The sequence below is a fragment of the Triticum urartu genome, chromosome 7 (genome assembly GCF_003073215.2).
Source record: "Triticum urartu cultivar G1812 chromosome 7, Tu2.1, whole genome shotgun sequence".
Classification (NCBI taxonomy): Eukaryota; Viridiplantae; Streptophyta; class Magnoliopsida; order Poales; family Poaceae; genus Triticum; species Triticum urartu.
In genome coordinates, this window is record NC_053028.1 from 462,969,631 (window position 1) to 462,982,515 (window position 12,885).

Below are 12,885 nucleotides of genomic sequence, written 5' to 3' on the forward strand. Positions count from 1 at the left end.
AGCATCAAGTGATTCCAAAAGCCCATCATCATGGAGTTTATTCATGCGCTTTACACCAATATGACCTAAACGGCAGTGCCACAAATAAGTTGCACTATCATTATTAACTTTGCATATTTTGGCTTCAATATTATGAATATGTGTATCACTACGATCTAGATTCAATAAACCATTTATATTGAGTGTATGACCATAGAAGGTTTTATTCATGTAAATAGAACAACAAATATTCTTTGACTTAAATGAGTAACTATATTGCAATAAACATGATCCAATCATATTTATGCTCAACGCAAACACCAAATAACATTTATTTTAGATTCAACACTAATCCCGAAGGTAAAGGGAGTGTGCGATGGTGATCTTATCAACCTTGGAATCACTTCCAACACACATCATCACCTTGCCCTCAACTAGTTTCTGTCCATTTTGTAACTCCTGTTTTATGTTAATAATCATAGCAACTGAACCAGTATCAAATACCCAGGGGCTACGATGAACACTAGTAAAGTACACATCAATAAAATGTATATCATATATACTTTTGTTCACTTTGCCATCCTTCTTATCCGCCAAGTATTTAGGACAGTTCCGCTTCCAGTGACCATTTCCTTTGCAGTAGAAGTACTCAATTTCAGGCTTGGGTCTACCTTTGGTCTTCTTCATGGGAGTGGCAACTTGCTTGCAATTCTTCTTGAAGTTCCCTTTCTTTCCCTTGCCCTTTTACTTGAAACTAGTGGTCTTGTCAACCATCAACACTTGATGCTTTTTCTTGATTTCTGCCTTCGCCAATTTCAGCATCGCGAAGAGCTTGGGAATCGTTTCCGTTATCCCTTGCATATTATAGTTCATCGCAAAGTTCTAGTAACTTGGTGATAGTGACTAGAGAACTTTGTCAATCACTATCTTATCTGAAAGATTAACTCCCACTTGATTCAAGTGATTGTAGTACTTAGACATTCTGAGCACATGCTCACTAGCTGAGCTATTCTCCTCCATCTTGTAGGCAAAGTACTTGTCAGGGGTCTCATACATCTTAACTCGGGCATGAGTCTGAAATACCAATTTCAGCTCTTGAAATATCTTATATGTTCCATGGCGTTCAAAACGTCTTTGAAGTCTCGGTTCTAAGCCGTAAAGCATGGCGCACTAAACTATCAAGTAGTCATTATACCGAGCTTGCCAAACGTTTATAACGTCTACATCTGCTCCTACAATAGGTCCATCACCTAGCGGTGCATCAAGGACATAATTCTCCTGTGCAGCAATGAGGATAATCCTCAGATCACGGACCCAGTCCGCATCATTGCTACTATCATCTTTCAACTTATTTTTCTCTAGGAACATATCAAAAATAAAACAGGGGAGCTATACGCGAGCTATTGATTTACAACATAAATATGCAAAAACTACCAGGACTAAGTTCATGATAAATTAAAGTTCAATTAATCATATTACTTAAGAACTAACACTTAGATAGACATCCCTCTAATCATCTAAGTGATCACGTGATCCCTATCAACTAAACCATGTCTGATCATCACGTGAGATGGAGTAGCTTTCAATGGTGAACATCACTATGTTGATCATGTCTACTATATGATTCACGCTTGACCTTTCGGTCTCAGTGTTCCGAGGCCATATCTGCATATGCTAGGCTCGTCAAGTTTAACCCGAGTATTCTGCATGTGCAAAACTGGCTTGCACCCGTTGTATGTGAACGTAGAGCTTATCACACCCGATCATCACCTGGTCAGCACGAAGAACTGTCGCAACGGTACATACTCAGGGAGAACACTTATACCTTGAAATTTTAGTAAGGGATCATCTCATAATGCTACCGTCGTACTAAGCAAAATAAGATGCATAAAAGATAAACATCACATGCAATCAAAATATGTGACATGATATGGCCATCATCATCTTGTGCCTTTGATCTCCATCTCCGAAGTACCATAATGATCTCCATCTTCACCGGCATGACACCATGATCTCCATCATCTTGATCTCTATCAACATGTCGTAACATGGTCGTCTCGCCAACTATTGCTTTTGCAACTATTGCTATCGCATAGAGATAAAGTAAAGCAATTGTATGGCGCTTGCATCTTATGCAATAAAGAGACAACCATAAGGCTCCTGCCAGTTGACGATAACTTTTAACAAAACATGATCATCTCATACAAAAATTTATATCTCATCACGTATTGACCATATCACATCACAACATGCCCTGCAAAAACAAGTTAGACGTCATCTACTTTGTTGTTGCAAGTTTTACATGGCTGCTACGGGCTTCTAGTAAGAACCGTTCTTACCTACGCATCAAAACCACAACGTAGTATAGTGATTGCTTTTTGATCTTTAGAAAGAACCATGTTCATTGAAATTGATTCAACTAAAGTTGGAGAAACAGACACCCACTAGCCACCTGTGTGTGAAGCACGTCGGTAGAACCAGTCTTGCATAAGCGTACGCGTAATGTCGGTCTCAACCGCTTCATCCAACAATATCCCTGAATCAAGAATCAACTAGTGACGGCAAGCAATATGTATATACCCACGCCCACAACTCCGTTGTGTTCTACTCATGCATATAACATCTACGTATAGACCTGGCTCGAATGCCACTATTGAAGAACGCAGTATTTCAAAATTTTCCTACGATCACGCAAGATCTATCTAGGAGATGCATAGCAACGAGAGGGGAGAGTGTGTCCACGTACCCTCGTAGACCGAAAGCGGAAGCGTTAAGTAACGCGGTTGATGTAGTCGAACGTCTTCGCGGTCCAACCGATCAAATACCGAACGCACAACACCTCCGCGATCTGCACACGTTCAGCTCGGTGATGTCCCTCGTACTCTTGATCCAGCTGAGACCGAGGGAGAGTTTCGTCAGCACGACGGCGTGATGACGGTGATGATGAAGTTACCGGCACAGGGCTTCACCTAAGCACTACAACGATATGACCGAGGTGGAAATTTGTGGAGGGGGCCACCGCACACGGCTAAGACAATTGTCAACTTGTGTGTCTATGGGGTGCCCCCCTCCCCCATGTATAAAGGAGCGGAGGAGGGGAGGGCCGGCCCTCTCATGGCGCGCCCAAGGGGGGAGTCCTACTCCCAGTAGGAGTAGGTTTCCCTCTTTCCCTAGTTGGAGTAGGAGAAGAAGGAAGAGGGAGAGGGGGAGAAGGAAAGGGGGGCCGCCCCCCCCCCCTCCCAATTCAGATTGGGCTTGAGGGGCACTCCCACATTGGCCGCCTCCTCCTCTCTACCACCATGGCCCAATAAGGCCCATTGACTCCCCGGGGGGTTCCGGTACTCCAGTAAATGCCCGAACTCATCCGGAACCATTTTGATGTCCAAACATAGCCTTCCAATATATCGATCTTTACATCTCAATAATTTCGAGACTCCTTGCCATGTCCGTGATCACATCCGGGACTCCGAACTACCTTCGGTACATCAAAACACAAACTCATAATACCGATCGTCATCGAACGTTAAGCGTGCGGACCCTACGAGTTAGAGAACTATGTAGACATGACCGAGACTCACTTTCGGTCAATAACCAATAGCGGAACCTGGATGCTCATATTGGTTCCTACATATTCTACGAAGATCTTTATCGGTCAAACCGCATAATAACATATGTTGTTCCCTTTGTCATCGGTATGTTACTTGCCCGAGATTTGATCGTCGGTATCTCAATACCTAGTTCAATCTCATTACCAGCAAGTCTCTTTACTCGTTCCGTAATGCAACATCCCGCAAATAACTCATTAGTCACATTGCTTGCAAGGCTTATAGTGATGTGCATTACCGAGAGGGCCCAGAGATACCTCTCCGACAATCGGAGTGACAAATCCTAATCTCGATCTATGCCAACTCAATAAACACCATCGGAGACACCTGTAGAGCATCTTTATAGTCACCCAGTTACGTTGTGACGTTTGATAGCACACTAAGTGTTCATCCGGTATTCGGGAGTTGCATAATCTCATAGTCATAGGAACATGTATAAGTCATGAAGAAAGCAATAGCAACAAATTAAACAATCATCGTGCTAAGCTAATAGATGGGTCAAGTCAATCACATCATTCTCTAATGATGTGATCCCGTTCATCAAATGACAACTCATGTCTATGGATAGGAAACTTAACCATCTTTGATTAACGACCTAGTCAAGTAGAGGCATACTAGTGACACTCTGTTTCTCTATGTATTCACACATGTACTAAGTTTCCGGTTAATACAATTCTACCATGAATAATAAACATTTATCATGATATAAGGAAATATAAATAACAACTTTATTATTGCCTCTAGGGCATATTTCCTTCAACCACTACAATATTAACATCTTATGTTTGTACCATGAGCTTTCGGTTAAACATATCCAATTCAACATGTGGCATGAACATTCCCTACACATACAAATCACTTTCCAATGCACTTCCTCATTGTGGTATGATATTGGTCGCAATATTGAATTATCGTTTGTGGCATGAAGATAATGTACATGATACAACTTTGGTGGACTTGATAATCACATTTGTCACCAAACACTTCCGCAAGGGGGCAAATTTATCCCTTGGACGAGTATCGTCGAGGACATTCCGACGCCTAAAGTTCTAAATCAACCTACGCATCATCACTGGTGGCATCGCCCTGACGATCACAACAAATGACACTAGGGGCAATACCATCCCCTGGTTTTATCATACTATCGACAACATTCTGACGCCTAAAGTTCTACATCAACCTATACATCATCACTAGTGGCATCGCCCTGACAATCACAACAAATGACACCGGGGGCAGTATCATCCCCTGGTTTTACCATAGTATCGACAACATTACGACGCCTAGCTATATTCTACACCAATCTATGCATCATCGTTGGTGGTGTCACTGCCTAATGATCACAACAAAAGACACCAGGGGCAACACCATCCCCTTGTTCCCTCATAGTGTCGACGATATTCTAGCACGATTTCCACTACATTGAAGTGTCGCTCTAGTGCATTGACACTTCATATTTTATGGGAGCGGTGAAGCACGCCAGTGCGGCCAGTGCGAATATGTGAAACCCTTGAAGTCTTGATGGCTGGTACCATGCAGTTTTACGATCGCATCTCACTTGATAAAAATTCCATGCCAGTGGCAATTTCCTGGTAAATCAGAGGCATTAACTACTGGCTGGCACCATCACTGCATTTGGTCGCAGTGGGAATGAATAAAAACTTTTTTTCCTAGCATGTGGTATGGGCATTTCTCCATATCTAGTGTGATTATATTCATCCTCACAGATGTATATTAAATGATAGCATGGATATTCGCTACAAAAAAAAAGATCTGTCCCGGCAAGAAAAAATCCGTTATGTCAGTCAGTACTGGCATACTTCATATTTATATGTGTATTTTCTATCCTAACAGGCAAGATCATCAGTTATTTTATAATTGCACTAAACTGTCTTCCAAAGTCATGTTTCTACTGCATCGTGTGCCTGATATGCATGAACTCAACTCTACTCTACGGGGGCATTACTCAACATTCTTCTCAATATGAGCCTGACCAAAATATATATAGATGTTCATTGCATATGAGCCTGACCTACAGGAAATGAAGCAAGGCCTGTATGCACGTCAGTTTTGCTAGTATAAAAAATTCTACTCTATGAAGAGAAGGCCCTTTGAACCTCGTTGAAGCAATTCCCCATGCACGCCGCCCTTTGTCTCAAAAAAAAAAGTCATGTTATCCAGTAACTATGTATCACTGCTAGTTGTATACAGTCTCACGTTTAATCGGTCGGGTGTGGCATCATGAGTAATTTTCTCCACGGAGCTGCGATACGATGATATGGTCAGTCCCTGCAAATATTCTAAGGTCAATGGGGCCTCTTCCTTACTCCTTTGCCCAAGGACTGCTTCTACCATGGTGAAGGGTTTTTTAAACCTTCCCTGCTTATTCTTTTGATGCGCTAGCGTTCTCTCTTGAGGATTCACAGATTTGAGTTGATTGTCGTAGGCAGGGCAACAACTATGGTTTTTCTGCCTCTCTGACGATTTATCTGATATGATGGCTTTCTACTTAGATTGTCCACATCAACCTTGCTCATGTTACCTACACACACATACACAAATGTGTGAAAAGAAACAGACAAGGTTGCATAAGACATGCATCAGCTTGAAATACAATTCCTTATTTTCCATGAGTGCGTACCTCCAAGGGGACTCGTCGTAGGCTATTGCCGTTGGAGGGCACCTGACCCTTGTGAACGCGAACAAAACAAGTCTAATGGCTAGCATCGTACAGTTCTTGATCCCATCATGCTTGATAAAAAAACAAAATTAAGCCAGTGGCGATTCACCCTTTAAGGTCGGTGGCTGGCACTGTAGTTATTTAACGGTCGCACCAGACTTGATAAAGTTTCATCATTTCGATTCAAGGCTCGGGATCGGGTGTAACAAAATAGCAACTATTGGCGCCAACATAAATTTGGTCGCAATAGAATTTCGATATCTCTTGGCTGGCACCAACAAACTTGGTCGCAATGCAGGTTTTTTCTCTCCTGTTCATTCTCTTCCTTGGTAGGCGCCAACATGGTGGCAATGGAGGAAATAAGGATACTCCCATCAAAATAGTTAAGATAAGCATGCCATAAAATGTTTGGCATGGTTTATCAAGGGTATTTCGACATTTCACTGATATTTCCAGTAAAGTTATGGCCTGAGCTTTTGCTACACTTTACATTCCAAGTCATACCATGATAGTATGGATACGAAGCATGAGTATAGAACTTCGGAGCATTCGATAATACAATTCAGGTATGGACGGCAAAAAATTGTCGTTGAAATGACCAATGGATTATTTCACCAAGTGTAGTCTGTACTAGAAACTAACGCGCACTTTGCTGCGCCATTCTTCAGTCATGGGGTTCACATTTCCCCCTCTTGCAGGCATATTGTTAGCCTTCATCCAACCTACAACAGATTTGGGATCTAAAAGCAAAAAAACATCTACCAATCAAAAAAAGCTACAACTAAAAATTCAGAAAGAAGAGGAGGCGGGACATCTCTAGATCAGTCTAGCTCTGCCTTTGCCTGCACCATTGGTTACCATGAGCAAAGATAAGTGAAGTTGCTAGGAGGGTCCTCCGATATCTATCTCAAATACAAACAGATAACTGCTACATTCATGCAGTAAGCAGGCTCCACACGCACCATATCGATCTAGATTATGCATCCCCAGGCTAAATTACTACTCAGACAACACCAGGCTGAATTACTACTCAAACAACCTTGTTCAAAGAACTAAAATTAAATTATAGCACATATTCACAAAAATTTCTGAAATTATGCATGGGTGAACTTGACTCAACTAAACGGAACTAAAATCAAGCTTCTCTCTAGACATCACACATATATCGCAGGACCTATCGCAGGGGATGGAACTTCTGAAGCTCACACTCTGAATTACTGCAATCTGGACACCATGGTTAGCTGATACTATGTTGTTTACTGCCAGGCCAAATTCTAATGACCTTTTGCCATAGTTGCTTCACAAAGGGATAAGACAATTAAAACATGTGCAGGGGTTGCTCTCATCTATCAAATACCCACACGAATTAGATAAAATTCAGACTAAGCAAAATATACCTGAGAAATTGAGTGAAAAGAAGCTAAAATATGTTCCCTAATAGATTAAGTGAACATAGATCAAAGGCATCATTTTCTTTTGAGTCAGTTTCCATAGCTATACCAACATCAGCAGATGACAAAGACGACGCATCATTCATTTCATCGTGAGCGGTTCACTGTTGTCAGCAGAAAATATATATCTGATATAGAAGAAATAGACATGTATGCTAAAAACATACAACCTTCTTAAGGTCGAAATTGGAACTTCCGTCATATTATCGGCAAATGACGACTGTATAAAGATTTTAGTTTTGAATTGTGCATGGCAGTTAGATATCTCTTCTTTTCAAAGTAGTGAAACACAACAATTTCACGGCAACCTATTTTGGAAGCCCATGGAGAAGTGAGAAAATGAATGTATTAGCTATAACATATAAATTACCATCACAACTTTATGCCCTCCCCTCCCAAAGTTGATATATATGCTCTCCTTTAAAAAAGAGTTGATATGTATGCCCAACTTTTCTTGTGGAGCTAGGGAGAGTTTGTTTTTAGTCCCGATTCTAATTTTTTTTAAGCTTTTCGCTGCTTCTTTCCTTATAATACATATGTTGTGATTAGAATCCAATAAAAATACATATGTTGTGATTACTTCCCCCTGTAGTCTGTTTATTAACCAGGAAAAGGAAGAAAATTACACATGTTGTATTTCAGTATACAGATCATGATAGTAACATATGCAGCACTTGCATGACAATACAAAGGGCAACTCAAAAAGTCCAGATGCAGGTCCTGTGTATGCTCTATGCCTCCTTTCTTTATTTATTTCAATGATTAATGACACGAAGATAAGTGTGTTGTTTACAATCACAAGTAACAACACAAAACTTGGCAAACTAAAATACAGCCGAGAGACAAATGGAAGGAAAGTAGGAAACATATTAGATGTTTGAATGATCACTTACTGTTTAATTGGTAAAGAAATAAGTTTGATCCTTAACCTTAAATACCAATCAGAGTCTGAAGGTGATCTCAACTAAACATTATGTAAATAAAAGAGCCAGCTGATTTGTTTGTATATGTCCAAGATTTCGTTGTAGGATGAAAAACAGAACTCAACTGATACCGAATCCAACAACATTGGAGCTAATTAAGCAAGCTATTTTAAAGTACCTTGTCTCTAAAGAGTTTGTGCATCGATGAGCTTTCAGCATTCTCAAAGTGTGGATGGACTATATGTTCATAATGTCCTGAAGCTATGTAATCAAATCCCAAATTTTAGATTGCTTCTATGAAAGCTCTTGTAGAAATGAATGAAAAGAATAAGCACATGAACAAAAGTTGAAGAATATTATAGCTCGATGTATATGCAAATCAATAACAGAAGTGTGCACATCCACACCAAACTTTATTCTTGTATTACAAAGAGCATCATGGTCTGGTTTACCCCTACCATACTCTTTAATAATATGAAACACCTAGATATTAAATCCACACAGCAGGCCAGGAAGTAAAAAAATTAAAAATAAAACATAACAGACAAAAGCTACTTATTTGTAGACATATTGGAAAGCACTCAGAATTCTCAATTCCTCATGTGTAGCTTTACCCCTAGAATTCTGAGAGCATGATCAGGTTGCTGTACAACTCCTCCGAACCACCGAACTCCAAGTCTTTGTAACCTGCAGCCATAAATCAATTAGCAGTGTCATCACTTGCAGGAGAAGAACATGGGTCTATCTAAAGAACAAATTTAAATAGAGTCGGTGCCACCTTCAAAACTTGAAACATAATTGACCTGGTGGGCGTCCTGATGAGCAAAACTAATCCTTAAATGGAATCTACGGGCGGTGGCATTCCAGGGGAAGGCAGCGGTTAAAGCTCATTGCAGGGGGTGGCGGTGGAGGGCTTCATTGGTGGCAACCTCGACAGCATGAAGCAGCGGTGACCACCATGAGTACGGAAACATGGGTCGCACCATCCCAGTTGTAAAGGTGCTGGCGAGCTGCAGCCTGCCTCTTCTTCGTGACCCCAACCACTTGTAGCGTCCACCCCTCTGCCCTATCGCCACGCCTTCTGTTCCACAATCGACCACCTGGCACCTACCATGCTAAAAAAATTCCAACTCCAGAAGTTCCCCTAAAACATCTACCCTCTTCTATACGTTAACAATATCCTATAACTACCATTTGAATCCGAACCTGAATGACTACACCTTCAAGCTTGCTTTCACAGGAGGGGTGGGGGCAGGTTGTTCAAGCTCTTCTTCGAGGTCGACATGTTGTGCTCGACACCAATTTGAAGCCTCTGCGTAGGATAGCAACAATAACAAATAGCAGCACAATCTCTATATAAGAGCAAGCATAGATAGCAGCAGCAACAGCATTTGAAGCCTCAATAATTATAAACTGCAGTAGCACAGTGTATAATCAGAGAACACAGATTGCAGCAGAAAGTACAAATAGACTCTCAATCTCGCGCATCTTACTCTCAATATCTCAATCATCTCTTTGTCAATCTCTCAATCATCTCACTCTCAATCTCTCCCAACTCTCTCTCTCAATCTCTCATCACCTAGCACAGCACACGCACATATGCCCGCACAGCCCCAGCCCCAGCGCGCTGCTGCGGTTCCTGTACCACCACCATGCCGGCCATCACACCATCGCCCCGCCTACGGCCGCACTCCCACTGGCCCGCCCCGCCGCCGTCCACCACACATATCCCCCGGCCGCACCTCCTCCAATGGCCCCACATTCCCTCAATTTCTTTGCCCCCGGTGATCCTTTCTCTCGCTCGCGTTCTCCACGCACGCCCTCCTTCCAACCACGCCCCACCCCAACTCAGGCACACGCGGCACAGAGAACGCGCCATGGGCGGCAGCAGAGAAAAGTGCAGGCGGGGAGAAGAGGAGCAACGCCAGGGGCGATTGCTAGCCGGGATGTTTGGGCGGCGGCGAGCAATCGGCGGAGGTGAGAGAGGCATGGACGGGTCGGCGATGGCGGCGACAATGGAGAAGTGGACAGAATTGGAGGTGGCGGCGGCGACTGCATGGAGAGATGGGGATAGGAGCGCAAGAGAGAGGGGGGCGTGCAAGGCTTGGTGGGAGAGGGGGAAGTTTCTCCTAAGGCTGGTCATAGCGGAAAGTAACTATACTAGTGTCATGTATATGACACTAGTCTAAATTATTATTTTTATAATGCAAAGTAATATAATAATAGTATTTTAGATGGCTTCATTTATTATTTTATAAACTCATTTTATCTTGAAAAACGCTATGTTACAGTAATATATTATGTTACCACCTCTCATTAATTACTTATCACATAAGCAAAAATTTCTTAAATGCACTATATTGCTAGCTAAGTTACTCCCACTATGACTAGCCTAACAGTGCAAGGCAAGGCCACGCAACTCTATCACGGGCGATTGAGCCACACCGCTTTTATGGAGCCGAACAGTAAGCGTGTGTTTGGTTGCGCGCATGCAGCCCAACCAGACCCGTGTGGGATGTGCGCGGTTTGTTTGGTTGCCTGGGTTGCGTGTGGTTTGAGTCCCGCACAGACCTTAAAGTAGCCTGCAGCCTGGCCCAGCGGAAACTGCCGAATCGGCAGTTTTCTCGCGAGCCTGGCCGCGCGCGGCCACGCGTGCGAGGCAGTTGCATGCCTCGGGCAGCGCGGGAGACGGAGGCGACGTCTCATTACTCTGCCCCCACTCTCCTGTCACCGCCAAGATGCACTGTTCCCATCCCTCCCTCTCTCTCCCTCACCGCCCCTCCCTCTCCTTTCCTCCGATGGCTCCGCCACGCCCATCGCCGCGCCGCCCTCTGACCCCCGTCGACCAGCGCATCGCCGGCATCCAGGAGCGCTGGCCCGCCCCGCCGCCGTCCACCATGCATATCCCCCGGCCGCACCTCCTCCAATGGCCCCACATTCCCTCAATTTCTTTGCCCCCGGTGATCCTTTCTCTCGCTCGCGTTCTCCACGCACACCCTCCTTTCAGCCACGCCCCACCCCAACTCAGGCACACGCGGCACAGAGAACGCGCCATGGGCGGCAGCAGAGAAAAGTGCAGGCGGGGAGAGGAGGAGCAACGCCAGGGGCGATTGCTAGCCGGGATGTTTGGGCGGCGGCGAGCAATCGGCGGAGGTGAGGCAGGCAAGGACAGGTCGGCGATGGCGGCGATAATGGAGAAGTGGACAGAATTGGAGGTGGCGGCGGCGACTACATGGAGAGATGAGGATAGGAGTGCAAGAGAGAGGGGGCGTGCAAGGCTTGCTGGGAGAGGGGGAGTTTCTCCTAACAGTGCAAGGCCACGCAACTCTATCATGGGCGATTGAGCCACACTGCTTTTATCAAGCCGAACAGTAAGGGCGTGTTTGTTTGCGCGCATGTAGCCCAACCAGACCCGCGCGGGATGTGCGCGGCCTGTTTGGTTGCCCGGGCTGCATGTGGTTTGAGGCCCGCACGGACCTTAAAGCAGCCCGCAGCCTGGCCCGGCGGAAACTGCCGAATCGGCAGTTTCTCGCGAGCCTGGCCGCGCGCGGCCACACGTGCGAGGCAGTTGCACGCCTCGGGCAGCGCGGGAGACAGAGGCGACGTCTCATTACTCTCCCCCACTCTCCTGTCACCGTCCAGACGCACTATTCCCATCGCTCCCTCTCTCTCTCCCTCACCGCCCCTTCCTCTCCTCTCCTGCGATGGTTCCGCCATGCCCACCGTCGCGCCGCCCTCTGACCCCAGTCGACCAGCGCATCGCCGGCATCCAGGAGCGCTGGCTGGCCGGGCTCCTGAACTCGGGCCACGACCTGGCGTCGGCGTTGTGCGTGCCGTCCCCCATCTGCTGTCGGCCACCACGAGCGCCGGACAATGCAGTGCCGGCCGCTCCTGCTCCGCCGCCGATTCCGGACCTCGTGGTCCTGGGCTCGGCGCCGGCGCCGTCGAGGGAGCCGCCCCTTCTTGGGACCCCATTGGCCACGGGGGTTTTCTTGACCCCCGTCCAAGGGTTTTCTCCGGTCGGCGGGCCGTCCTTCTCGACCTCCGGCATGGCGTTGAGCACGGGGCCGAGGCCGCATGCCATCGTCGGGGCCGGCTCCTCGTCTGCTCCGCCCCCTCTCTCCTTCCTGCCGGGGTTTTCACCCCGGCCTCGGGTCGCCGTGGCTGCGCGTGCTCCGGTGAGTCAAACCCCTCAATCTTTGCTCCTAGATGTAGATTAGATGTTTATTTCTTAGGCATGTGGTAGT

General features: G+C 45.3%; 1 long non-coding RNA gene across 1 annotated transcript; it reads right to left on the reverse strand.

Moving 5' to 3' along the window:
- Positions 1-8,984: 8,984 nt before the first annotated feature.
- LOC125524882 lies at positions 8,985-10,762 on the reverse strand. Its single transcript, XR_007291021.1, has 2 exons — positions 9,417-10,762; positions 8,985-9,325 (listed from the first exon to the last, which is right to left on the reverse strand). It is a non-coding gene; the product is annotated as an uncharacterized LOC125524882 (long non-coding RNA).
- Between the last annotated feature and the right edge of the window lie 2,123 nt (positions 10,763-12,885).